Source organism: Dendropsophus ebraccatus, chromosome 12, assembly GCF_027789765.1.
Source record: "Dendropsophus ebraccatus isolate aDenEbr1 chromosome 12, aDenEbr1.pat, whole genome shotgun sequence".
In the NCBI taxonomy this organism is placed as follows: domain Eukaryota; kingdom Metazoa; phylum Chordata; class Amphibia; order Anura; family Hylidae; genus Dendropsophus; species Dendropsophus ebraccatus.
The window spans coordinates 15,135,688-15,148,473 of NC_091465.1; the positions used below are offsets into that span (position 1 = coordinate 15,135,688).

Below are 12,786 nucleotides of genomic sequence, written 5' to 3' on the forward strand. Positions count from 1 at the left end.
AACTTTCTGCCACTAGTTGGTTTGAAAGAAGAAGATTTTCGCCGGAGTACCTCTTTAAGTCCATATTAAACGGCATGATTAGGGGGAAGCGAGTGCTGTCCTGTCAGATCAGCGCTCTCTTCCCTCTCGTTCTCCACTTGTTGCCAATGTTATTACACGCACAGACAGCAAGCGGGAGGGGCTGCCCAAACCATCCTTAGATCATCCTTGCTTCCCATTGAAATCAGTGGAGGTCTGCTGCTGCCACTCCTCTTACATGGTGTGATGCGCAGAACACCGTCACTGACATGATTGTGCTGTTTCAAAGACCACGATCAGTCGACAGCGTGCATGTTGGCCGATCATGGTCTTTTAACATGTCCTATTACACAAAACGATTATCAGCCAGAAAGTCCGATAATCGTTTTGTGTAATAGGGCCTTTAATGTTACAAATCATTACAATATCATCAGACATGCCAAAAGATATATATTTAAAGTTATGTGGATTTGTAAATTGCTTCTATTTAAAAATCTCCATTCTTCCACTACTTATCAGCTGCTGTATGTCCTGCAGGAAGCGGTATACTCTTCCCAGTCTTACACAGCGCTCTCTGCTGCCACTTCTGTCCATGTCAGGAACTGTCCAGAGCAGCAGCAAATCCCTAGAAAACTTCTTCTGCTCTGCACTGTTCCTGACATGGACAGAGGTGGCGGCAGAGAGCATTGTGTCAGACTTGAATGAATACATCACTTCCTGCAGGACATACAGCAGCTGGTAAGTACTGGAAACTTGAGATTTTTAAATAGACTTAAATTAACAGTTTGTATAGGTGTCCCTACATTTTCAATAACAATAGTTCAGACGACATCTCTCCCATCCTCTCCACACAAAGTCGGCATGGCTGATCGTTCCTGCGTTCCCTTTGGAGAGGGGTAAGTCACAGCCAGTTAATCCCTTCCAGAGCAATGTGGTTGGGAAATCAATCACTGTTGACCCTTCTCTCCACCAAAACCATTTGTCGGTGGAGAGTCAGGAGACCCCATACACCTTATACTGACAGTGACAGGTTCGGTTAACTTTAATATAAGGTGTATGGCATAAGCGAAATTTGGGGGGTGCAGTGGCTCCTGGGCCCACACTGGCAGGGGCCCACTGAGGTCTCAGAGGCTAATGCTATTTCTTTTGCAGACAGCCTGCAGAGCGATGAGGAAGGACCTGTGGTGACGTCATAAGGGGGCGGGGCTGAGAACTGGAGAGGATTCTTGTGGATGAAGGAACTGTGGTGATGTCATGAGGGGGCGGGGCTGAGAAGATGCTGGTGCATGAAGGACATGTGATCATTGTCCTCTTATATCTCCTCCTGTAATGTGATAGATAGATAGGAGATAGATAGATAGATAGATAATAGGTAGATAGATAGATAGATGGATAGATAGAAAGATAGATAGATAGATAGGAGATAGATAGATAGATAGGAGATAGATAGATAGATAGATAGATAGAGTATGCTTGAGAAAGGCGGCGGAGGCCGCAGAAACGTTGCATCAGACTCGCCTTGCTGTGTTGCACTGTTTACTGCTGTTTTTGGATATGAAATAAATCACAACGTTTGAATTCTAAGCTGTGCTGTGGGTAATTCCTTGCTATATACAACAGGCTCCTGGTCAAAGCCGTCCCTGCTGGCACTCGGATCCACTACTGGTATAGTGCTACCTATATACTGTGATAGATAGATAGATAGATAGATAGATAGATAGATAGGAAATGGATATCTTGCAGCTCATCACATATCTTGGATTGTACATGTATGATCACCCCTTTGAGGCTATGTTCACACTGCGTATGTTTCTGCACGTAGTTTTGAGGTTGATGCGTTCGCTGGAAAGTATACGATATACGGCCGCACAGTTCACACTACGTATGAGCTTACGGCCGGATCGTATACGGCGCCGTGAAAAATGAAAAAGACCATTGTTTGAGGACGGAAATGTTGAAACTCACGGCCGTGGATTTCCATGCGGTCCCGTACGGAGTACTTATTTCAGCGTAATTGAACTTGATTTTTCGATTCAAAAGGTTCTGTGAGTTTTACTGGGCCGGGCGAAGATTTCCAAGTAAATGACCTGTTTCAGATCGCTTCGAAACAAGCTAGGGAAGCATAACTGTACTGCGGGCGTATGTTCGCGGTTCGTACGCATGTCGATTTTTTTTTTTTTCCCCCACGCCCGTAGTTTCAGCCGCACATGTACGCCGGCGTACGAAATGTGGCCGACTCATACGTAGTGTGAACATAGCCTTAATGTCTAAAAACATATTACCTATACCACTATTATTTTTAGGCAAAGATAATCTGGTTAAAAGGGTTCTCCAGAATTGAGAAAAAAAAACATAGTTGCTTTCTTCCAAAACAGCGCCACCCCTGCTCTTAGGTTGTGTGTGGTATCACAACTTGGCACTATTCACTTCAGTCGAATACCACACAAACTGAGGACAAGAGTGGTGCTGTCTGTGGAAGAAGGCAGCTATATTTTTCTAATCTTAAGCACTTTAAATTTTTTTGTGGTTCTATATGTGAAATGTACAGAAGCCTCTTACACTGCTCTTTATCCTTATCCACTATGAGTAATGTAGAAGAATATTCCCTTTATTATTCAGAAAGCCTTGTCACCTGCTGAGGTTCCCTATGGGTAAGGTTGGTTGGGGGCCCACTCAGACTCACTCGCCCCCCCAAGGCTGAACCCCTAGCTACGCCCCTGGTGTATGGGCATCTTAGGGAGGTTGTCCATCCAGGACCCCTTTTTTCAGAATGCCTGGGGAAGGGTGGGTGAGAAAAATAACATACACTTACCTCCCTGGCTCCTGCCCTTATTCCGCCGCTCTGGTCCCCAGTGTGTGGCTGCTTCCGGGGGTTTGAGACGTGACATTGCAGCCCCACTCAGCCATTTATTAAATGTAGCGGCGTGCCAACTATGTAACGGACCTGCTAAATCACATCCCAAACCCCGGAGGCGTCCACACACTGGGGACCAGAGCAGTAAAACATGGGCAGGAGCCAGGGAGGTAAGTGTATGCTATTTTTTTTTTCAATTACACCAATATAATCTCTTAGGCTTTGTTCACACAACGAAAATACAGGTGTAAATATGATCATTATTTATGGCCGTAATTATTAAAATACAAACATATTTTCACCTCGAAAAACGTTGTGTGAACTTAGCCTTATTATGTTTTACCACTCGTAAGAAGGAAGTAATAAACGCCCAACACCAGCCTATTATGGCCCCCAAAACGTTTTAATTTTTCTCTGCCCTCTGTCAGGGCTGGCTTCTCGATCCTCTCTGACTCAATCCCATCGACCTGCAGGTGACATGCGAGACCTTGTAAAAGTCCCTGTTAGTCCCTATGTTGATCCTGGAATGTAAGAGACAATGAGTTGCTATAAAGGACATCAATCAGATGACCCATTAGCTACACATCACCAAGGCCAATCCTTTAATGATGGTGACCTGATTTGGCAGAATGGTTTTCCTTCCCATGCTCAGTAGTTGTGGATTAGATGAGAGCAGCCATATATATACAGTGTGTGTAATGTCTTGCTGATCCCTCTCCCCTCTCTCAGCATTGCAATGAAAACTGCAGTTGCATCCCCCTCTTCTCCCCTCCTCATGTATTTACTGGTTAGGACATGGGTCTCCAAACTTCAGCTGTTGCAAAACCATAATTCCCATCATGCCCATACAGCCAAAGCTTTGTATTTGGCTGTACAGGCATGATGGGAAATGTATGTATTGACACGGCTGGAGGGCCCCAGTTTGGAGACCCATGGTTTAGGATATGCAGAGTATCTCTCATGTGCCACTTTTTAAGGTAGCTTGCTTTCAAATTATCGCCTGACATTAAAGTGGTACTCCCACGAAAATCTTTTTCTTTCAGATCAACTGGTTTCAGAACGTTATATAGATTTGTAATTTAATTCTATTTAAAAATATCCAGTCTTACCTTACGTTTCAGCTGCTGTATGTCCTGCTGCCACCTCTGTCCATGTCAGGAATTGTCCAGAGCAGCAGCAAATCCCCATAGAAAACCTCTCCTGCTCTGGACAGTTCCTGCCATGGACAGAGGTGGCAGCAGAGAGCACTGTGTCAGACTGTGTTACTTGTTCTAGGCTACTTAAAGGGACAGTGTCATCAGAGAATAACTTATTGTTTAAATAATGTTTTTATGTTAAACATATTTTTAAGAATTTTTGGTGTTTTTTTGGTTTTCAAATTTTCTATCTGTATAATAAAATAATCCTGAGATCTTGTAGTTCTCATTCTCACCTTTGGGGCTAAAACTAAGCTGAGACTTCCTGTTGTGTCTGTGGTGATAAGAGGAGGCTGCTGGAAAGTGATCTGTACAGCATTGCAGCATCATGTGACACCAGTAGATAGAGGAGACAATAACCGCTCCCTATGTAAGGACCTCTTCACAGGTCACAGAGCGTGCTCAGTAATGTCTCACAAGGGGGCAGAGTCTATTGTCGTCTACGTCCATGAGCCTTGCTGTAAAGCTTATCACTAAATGCTATTAAGAACAGCCCAGGCAAGATGGCCGCCCCCATAACAATGTACAAAAAGGCAAATAAAAGAAATTATAGTCATAAAACAGAATCAGATTATAATAAAAGAACAAGTTTTAGTATCTGACTCTAATCAGTAAAATAAAATCTAGGTGACACATGATTCTGGGTGGGGATGTGGTAACTATAAGGAAGAAAGCAGTCATAGCCCTCACTTGTTTCGGAGGTATTTTCTAATCCTGCTCTTGTTTTGTTGTAGATCAGCGAGATGTGGGTCAGACGCTCCGGCGGCCATTAAAATACGGTAAGTACCGGCAACGCAGCGGGGGGTTTGGCCTATATTGACATGTATAGGAGCGCCATAGAGGGCTCTTATACGTCACCCAGAGCCCTGACTGATCACTTATACATTGGCGCCGACCCTGAACCGCTCAGGCTTGTGGTAAAGCTAGGTAACCAGACACAACATTACAATAGACGTCTTTTACAGTCGTTCTCTATTATGGGAATTGCTTACAGCTTGTGTTCAATATTTGTTTTGTGTAAAACATGAACTATCGCTTTCAATGTGGGACAGGGATGCGGCGCCCTGTTAAACACACACAGCGGCCAATAAAAGTGAGCAAACATAAACATTTCCTGCCCTGGGATCATACATAGTGTGACTGTGAAAGGTGCAGAGGTGTTATTGTGGGGAACATCATCACATTAAGCATTAACGTTATGGCGTGCGGCCAGCGGTAACCTAGTGTTCTTGATAGGGGCTGCGGCACTTCATAAAACACTCAGCGGCTGATAAAACCGAGGGAACAGAAATGGCTGCAGTGCCGGAGGTATATAAGGAAACTTATTTAAACAGTTTTTTTTATCCAGGAACAGCGCCACTCTTGTCCTTAGTTTGTGTGCGGTATTGCAGCTCAGTTCTATTGTCATCACATTGTGGTTTGAGATAACAGATTACTGGGAGGGTCGAAGACTGAGCAGTCACAGTGCACATTGTAGGTGGAGGTGGAGGGTCAGGGACTGTAAACCTTAGACAAGGACCGCAAAGGTAATATTTTCCGAAATATTACCTGTACCACGTGCCCCACCTGAGCGGGAGATTAGGGGGGTAAATAAATCGCTCAAGGGGGGTTTATGTTAATGGAGAACTGGACTGGTTTCCTACACCTGATTGGGAAGGGGGCAGCTGTGCTGGGGGAGAAGATGGTTATGAGTTTGGAGGAGTGTTTAAAGGGGTTTTCTTTCAAATAAACTGGTTTCAGAACATTATATAGATTTGTAATTTACTTTTATTTAAAAATCTCCAGTCTTCCAGTACTTATCAGCTGCTGTATGTCCTGCAGGAAGAGGTGTATTTTTTCCAGTCTGACACAGTGCTCTCTGCTGCCACCTCTGTCCATGTCAGGAACTGTCCAGAGCTTGAAAGGTTTTCTATGGGGATTTGCTGCTGCTCCGAACAGTTCCTGCCATGGGCAGAGGTGGCAGCAGAGAGCACTGTGTCATACTTACTGCAGCTGCTAAGTATAGGAAAGTGTGAGACTTTTAAATAAAAAGTAAACATGCATATCTATATAACTTTCTGAAACCAGTTAATTTGAGTACTCCTCTATGGGGGGAGGGCAACTACCAACTAAAATATAGTGTGGATAGTCATCTACACCCCCCCCCCCCCCCCCCGTCCTCTCTATACACACGAACATTCAGTCACTATTGGCTCCTGTGTAATGTGGCTAAAGGTAAAGTTTTACACTTGGGTCATAGAGATAATCTGGACAATAACATGCTAATAAAACACTGGGTAAGGGTGCGTTTACACAGAAAGATTTATCTGACAGATTTTGGAAGCCAAAGCCAAGAATGGATTTGACAAGAGGAAAAATCCCAGTCTTTCCTTTATGACCTGATCCCTGTTAATAGTCTGTTCCTGACTTTGGCTTCAAAGATCTGTCAGATAAATCTGTCTGTGTAAACGCACCTTAAGATTTCTTCAGAAAAGGACCTGGAGGTTATGGTGAATAATAAACTAAACAATAGTGATCAGTGCCAGGCAGCTGCTGCCAAGGCTAATAAAATCATAGGATTCATCAAAAGAGGCATAGATGCTAAAGAACAGAGTTTTGCCTCCTTATAAATCACTGGTCAGACCACACATGGCATAGAGTCCTGTATATAAGAAGAGGGAGAGGAGGGCGACCAAGGTCATTACGGGAATGGGTGGTTAGGCCCCTATTACACGGGGCGATCAGCTGGAGCAAGCAAGCGCTGACCTGTCAGGTCAGTGCTCGCTTGCTCCTCATTCACTGCTCGCTACTGGCGTTATTACACATGCTGACAGCGAGAGTCATCCGGGGAGCCCATAGGAGATAGCGGTGGTCTGCTGCTGCCACGCCTTTTCTGTGGTGCAACGCCAGCAGTTGGCTTTTTTAGGCTGATCGTTGCAGTTTCAGCCTGTTGAAAGACAACGATCAGCGACATCGTGCATGTCGGCTAATTGTTGTCTTCTATTACACAGAGCTATTATCGGCCAAATACAGAAAAGGACAGGTTATCAAGCTTGGGGCTATTTCATTATCTGACAATCAGAATAAATTCCTGGACCAACATCCTAATCATAGGATGTTGATCCAGGGATTTATTCTCATTGTCAGATTTGCATACCTCCCAACTGTCCCGGATTCCGCGGGACAGTCCCGTTTTTGGGGTGCTGTCCCGCGGTCCCGGAGCGGCCCCCCGTGTCCCGCAGTATATGTGGGCCCCAGTGAAGAAAAACAATAAATCAGTAACTCACCTGTCCGCCGGTCCCAGCAGCTCCTCTCCCGGCAGAGCGCGCACTCCCATCATCCTCCAGGGCGGGCAGCGGGGTACAGAGACACTGACTGTACCGGAAGTGACCTGCAGCCTCCATCATGAATCACTTCCGGTACAGTCAGTGACTCTGTACCCCGCTGCCCGCCCCGGAGGATGACGGGAGTGCACGCTCTGCCGGGAGAGGAGCTGCTGGGACCGGAGGACAGGTGAGTTACTGGTTTATTGTTTTTTTTTCGCTGGGGCCACACTAATGGGGGGATTGGCTACTCTGTGGGGCGCTATATGGGGGATTGGCTACTATGTGGGGCATATATGGAGGTATTGGCTACTATTGGAGGCACAATATGGAAATTGGATAATATTTGGGGCACGATATGGGGAATTGGCAACTTTGTTGGGCATATATGGGGGGATTGGCTACTATGTGGAGCACTATATGGGGGGATTGACTACTATGTGGGGTACTATATGGGGATTGGCTACTATGTGGGGCACTATATGGGGATTGGCTACTATGTGGGGCACTATATGGGGGCATTGGCTACTATGTGGGGCACTATATGGGGATTGGCTACTATGTGGGGCACTATATGGGGGCATAGGCTACTATGTGGGGCTCTATATGGGGCATTGGATACTATGTGGGACACTATGTGGGGGATTGGATACTATGTCGGGCACTATATGGGGGATTGGATACTATGTGGGACACTATGTGGGGGATTGGATACTATGTCGGGCACTATAATGGGGGATTGGATACTATATAGGGCACTATTCAGTCAGCAGCATATGGTGACTGTAGGGGAGTGGCTATGGAGGGTTGCTATGGGGGTGTGGCTATGGAGGGTTGCTATGGGGGCGTGGCTATGGAGGGTTGCTATGGGGGCATGGCTATGGGGACCGTGGCGCACATGTCCCTCTTTGCTCTTTGCAAAAGTTGGGAGGTAGGGATTTGGAAAGGGATTCTTCTCCCTGCAATGGGACAATTGGCATTTTCTTAACCTTAAAGGGGTTGGCCACTTTATAGTAAAATTTCTCAGTGTACAGTAGTATAGTGCTCTGTGGTGAGTCTGTCCATAAGATGGCCGACATGGTGGAGCATATGACCATGCCCTGCCCCTTGTGTCCACCATAGGCATATACAAGCTCAGTGGTGGACACAGGGGGCGGGACATAGTCACATGCTCCTTCATGTTGGCCATCTTTTGGACAGACTCACCATAGAACAGGACAGCACAGCCTGGAGGAGAGGAGCCTGATTTTAGCTCTATGAGGTACACAGGGGGCTGCTGTCAGTAAGGGCTGTGAGTACAATTACTAATACTGTACACTGAACTATTTTACTATTAAGTGGCCAACCCCTTTAATACCTATGTAACTATCTAAACATATTTGGGCTGGGTTCACACTATGTATATTTCAGTCAGTATTGTGGTCCTCATATTGCAACCAAAACCAGGAGTGGATTAAAAACACAGAAAGGATCTGTTCACACAATGGTGAAATGGATGGCCGCCATTTAATGGCAAATATTTGCTGTTATTTTAAAACAACGGCTGTTATATTGAAATAATGGCCGTTATTTACTGTTATATGGCAGCCATCCACTCAATTTCACCATTGTGTGAACAGAGCCTTTCTGTGTTTTTAATCCACTCCTGGTTTTGGTTGCAATATGAGGACCACAATACTGACTGAAATATACATAGTGTGAACCCAGCCTTGAACTGTTTTGGTGCTTTGGTAACTTTTGTTTGCTGCACTACATTTTTTGTGGAGCAGTGCAGTTACCATCTGCCCCTGGAGGGGAGGAGGTGGTATTGCAGCCTGTGGGGAGGCTTATAAGGAGTGGTCCCTATCACAGTGCATCCTTGTGAAGTGACCTGTAATTTGATGTCTGGAGGTTTATCACATCCCTTCTGTACACCTGGGGCTGACAGCTCTGCTGTTCATTCTTGTCATGTTTGATCGGTTCATGTACAGTGTTTGTACAGGATATGCCTGTATGCCTGGCAGGTAACAGAATGCCTAATATTCATGTAAGCAAATGGTAGTATACCAGAGATTGAGACCCTGGAAAACAAAAGGGACAACAACACAACTCCTCCTCAACACAAATCAGTTTAAAGGGGTACCCCAGCGTCGGTATATAGAAATAATAAAGATGTTATACTTACCTCTCTATACTCCCCCAGTGTCCTGCTGCTGTTTCTCTGCCACCGAACCCATCTCTGCAGTGACAGCCCGCTCAGCCAATCACTGACTGCGGCCTTGTCTCTTTCTCGGTGTTATTACTCATAGGGATAGTGGGGGGCGACCATAACAAGAGATATTTGTCTCATTACAGAGCTCTCAGAACGGTACGGATGGCGTCCCCATGACAACACCACCTGCTTAGTAGTGTCATCATGATAACACCGGGAGTTGTAGTTTCACAGGTTGCAGACAATTGACCTAGGGCATGGTGAGAATAAGGTTTATTGGAGTGCGTCACATGGGGCGGGAGCATTGCTGCTTCGTGCATATGGGTTTTGTTTGTTCTTAAAGTATTTTTATTAAACTAAATAAGACTTATCTTAACAGTCAGTCATACTCAGGAGTAACGCGGACGTGGGTTAAAGAAGCAAGATTATTTATGAACTCATCTGCAAATGCAATACAGAAGAGATTTTATTGCAAGGCCTCCTATCAAGAAGATAGGGGAAAGTTTACTGAAACTCTCCACTACTTAAAGTGAATGTATCATCAGCTACATCAGGTTTTTTATATGGACAGACTGGTGTCGGCGTGGGTATGCCGGTGTCACTGCCCTTTTTTTTTAACTGGCGCCTGGTTGCCGTGCTGCGTGCCGGTCGATTACTGAGCACTGGCCAGACATGAAGCACTGGAGTCCCCCAGTATGACAAACCCCACTCCCCTCTGTGACGCAGCTCCATTGATTTTAATGGAGCTGCCTCACAGAGGGGAGGGGGATTCATCACACTGGGGGCTGGCGGGCCCGCCCCCAGTGCTACATGCCCGGCCGGTGCTTGGTAAAAGGACTGCGGGACCAGCATCTCCGCAACGGCACTGGTCTGTTCATGTAAAAAACACCAAGCAATTTACATAGTGGTTCATTCGCTTTAAAGGGAACCTGTCACCCCCCCGTGCCGGGGTGACAGGCTCCCGACCCCCCGTTAGAGACCCCTATACTTACCTCATCCCGCCGGGTCCCGCTTCTGGATTCGGTCGGGTCCCGGAGATCTCAGCCGCTGCAGCCCGGCGCGCGCGCTGACAGATGAGTCCAACGCTCATAGAGAATGACGGAGCGCTGGACTCTCCTGTCATTCTCTATGGGTGTTGGACTCATCTCTCAGCGCGCGCGCCGGGCTGCAGCGGCTGAGATCTCCGGGACCCGACCGAATCCAGAAGCGGGACCCGGCGGGATGAGGTAAGTATAGGGGTCTCTAACGGGGGGTCGGGAGCCTGTCACCCCGGTACGGGGGGTGACAGGTTCCCTTTAAGGCCATATTACACGACACGATATAGTGAAGGAAGATCAGTGCTCACTTTCTCCTTGTTCCCCAAATGAGTGACGATCAATAAGATTGGCGCTCACTTGCGGTGCCTTAACTAACAAATCAAGCTGCCGGGCTGCGGATTCCTGTACTGTTTGTGCTGCCTGGGAAACTGACAGCACAGCCTGGGAAACTGACAGCCTACACTAAACAGACGATCGGCCGCAGATTAGGCAGCTCTTTTGGCCTCTGTAGGATAATAGGGGTCTATGGATACGATTACTGACTCTTTCCTGACACATACCATAAACAGGCAAAGTGATACCAGCCTTAGCGCAACACGTTCAGAGAACAGACAGTCCTCTGCATCAGGTCCTGTGATGATAAACATTGCATATTCGTGTCAAACCAACGACTGTGTATGAATATGGACGCGTTCTCCGTTATTGGAAGAACTGTGTGTTCTTGAAATGCGTTGGACTTAAAGGGGTTATCCAGCGCTACAAAAACATGGCCACTTTTCCCCCTACTGTTGTCTCCAGTTCAGGTGTGGTTTGCAATTAAGCTCCATTTACTTCAATGGAACTCAGTTTCAAAACCCCACCCAATTTGGAGACAACAGTAGGGGGAAAGTGGTCATGTTTTTGTAGCGCTGAATAACCCCTTTAAAGTAGATCATGATTTTTGGTCTCCACCGGTTTCCACCTCCATCTTTCGTAGATCCTGCAAATTTCCCCCCATTACAATCAATATTAGGCGCAGCCCCTTTAAAGTGTAACTGTCATGTTTTTTTTTATTGCAGAAATCAGTAGTATAAGCGATTTTAAGAAACTCTGTAATAGGTTTTATCAGCGAAAAAAGCCTCCTTCTGTACTCAAGAAGCAATCTCCCAGCCTCCCCCCCTGACTTCTTATATGTGCATTATCAGGCAAACACGTCTTCATTACAGATAAGCCAGTGAAGACGGGCTCTGCTCTCTCCATTGTAAGCCTATGAAGGGGGGAGGGGCTGAGGGAGATGAGGGAGCAGGAAGAGGTGACATGAAGGTCAGCTGTTTGTAGACTCTCTGGGCACCTAAACCGCAGGATTCTGGGGTCAGAAAGGTCAGCGCTTATCTATGAACTTACTGAGAGAAGATTGCAGGGTGTTGTGCTGTGCAGGACTGCTCCGTGCTCAGTCACTCCTAACAGCCCCTCCCCTCTCCATAGCCACATAATGGACACAGAAATCCTGCTTCATTTGATGTGAGGGGGGAGGCTGGGAGATTGCTTTTTCAGTACAGAAGGAAACACTTTTAGTACATAAAACCTATTACAGAGTTTCTTAAAATCGCTTGTACTGTTGATATTTAATGTTTTCAGAAAAATGGCCCTGAAATGACAGTTACGCTTTAAGTTCACCTACGCCGCTGATATCACCTGTCAGTAAAGCGTTGCTGCCTAACGCAGCTCCCCGGAGTCCTCAGATAATCATCGCTAACAACAGACGATCTGCCAAGTCCCAGGGGAGTCTGGTGTCAGCTCAGCGCATGTTACATTGTGTCTGGCTGACAGCTCTGGAATGTGTGGGACATTAATGGTGCGCGGTGACACAGGTGCCATATACTCATACTAGGTGTCTATATAGGAATGGTAAGACAACAGGGATCCTGACATCTCCTGATAAAATAACATTATATAATTAATCTATATTAACGCCTCCATCCCCAGCATCCTGTGCCATTGTGATCTGGGATGGGTGCCACTATAAGTGTTATAATCTGGGCTGTTCACAGAGACTTGTGCAATATGCCAAGGGGCATCACCCTAAATCAATATAAAGTGTGTGTATTCATCAGGGATCAGGTCTCCTTCCTGGTTATGTATTATCAACACACTATAATTTTGGCTTTACCAAGACTTCCACAGTGTTTTCTTCTGGTCTCTGCAGGAC

General features: G+C 46.2%; 1 long non-coding RNA gene across 1 annotated transcript in view; it reads left to right on the top strand.

The window, feature by feature from the left end:
• Positions 1–12,786, top strand: part of LOC138769793 (uncharacterized) — a 59,545-nt gene that overhangs the window by 30,912 nt on the left and 15,847 nt on the right. Inside the window, exon 3 of the long non-coding RNA XR_011359308.1 lies at positions 4,803–4,847. This is a non-coding gene — a long non-coding RNA (uncharacterized lncRNA). The remainder of the gene's footprint in view (positions 1–4,802; positions 4,848–12,786) is intronic.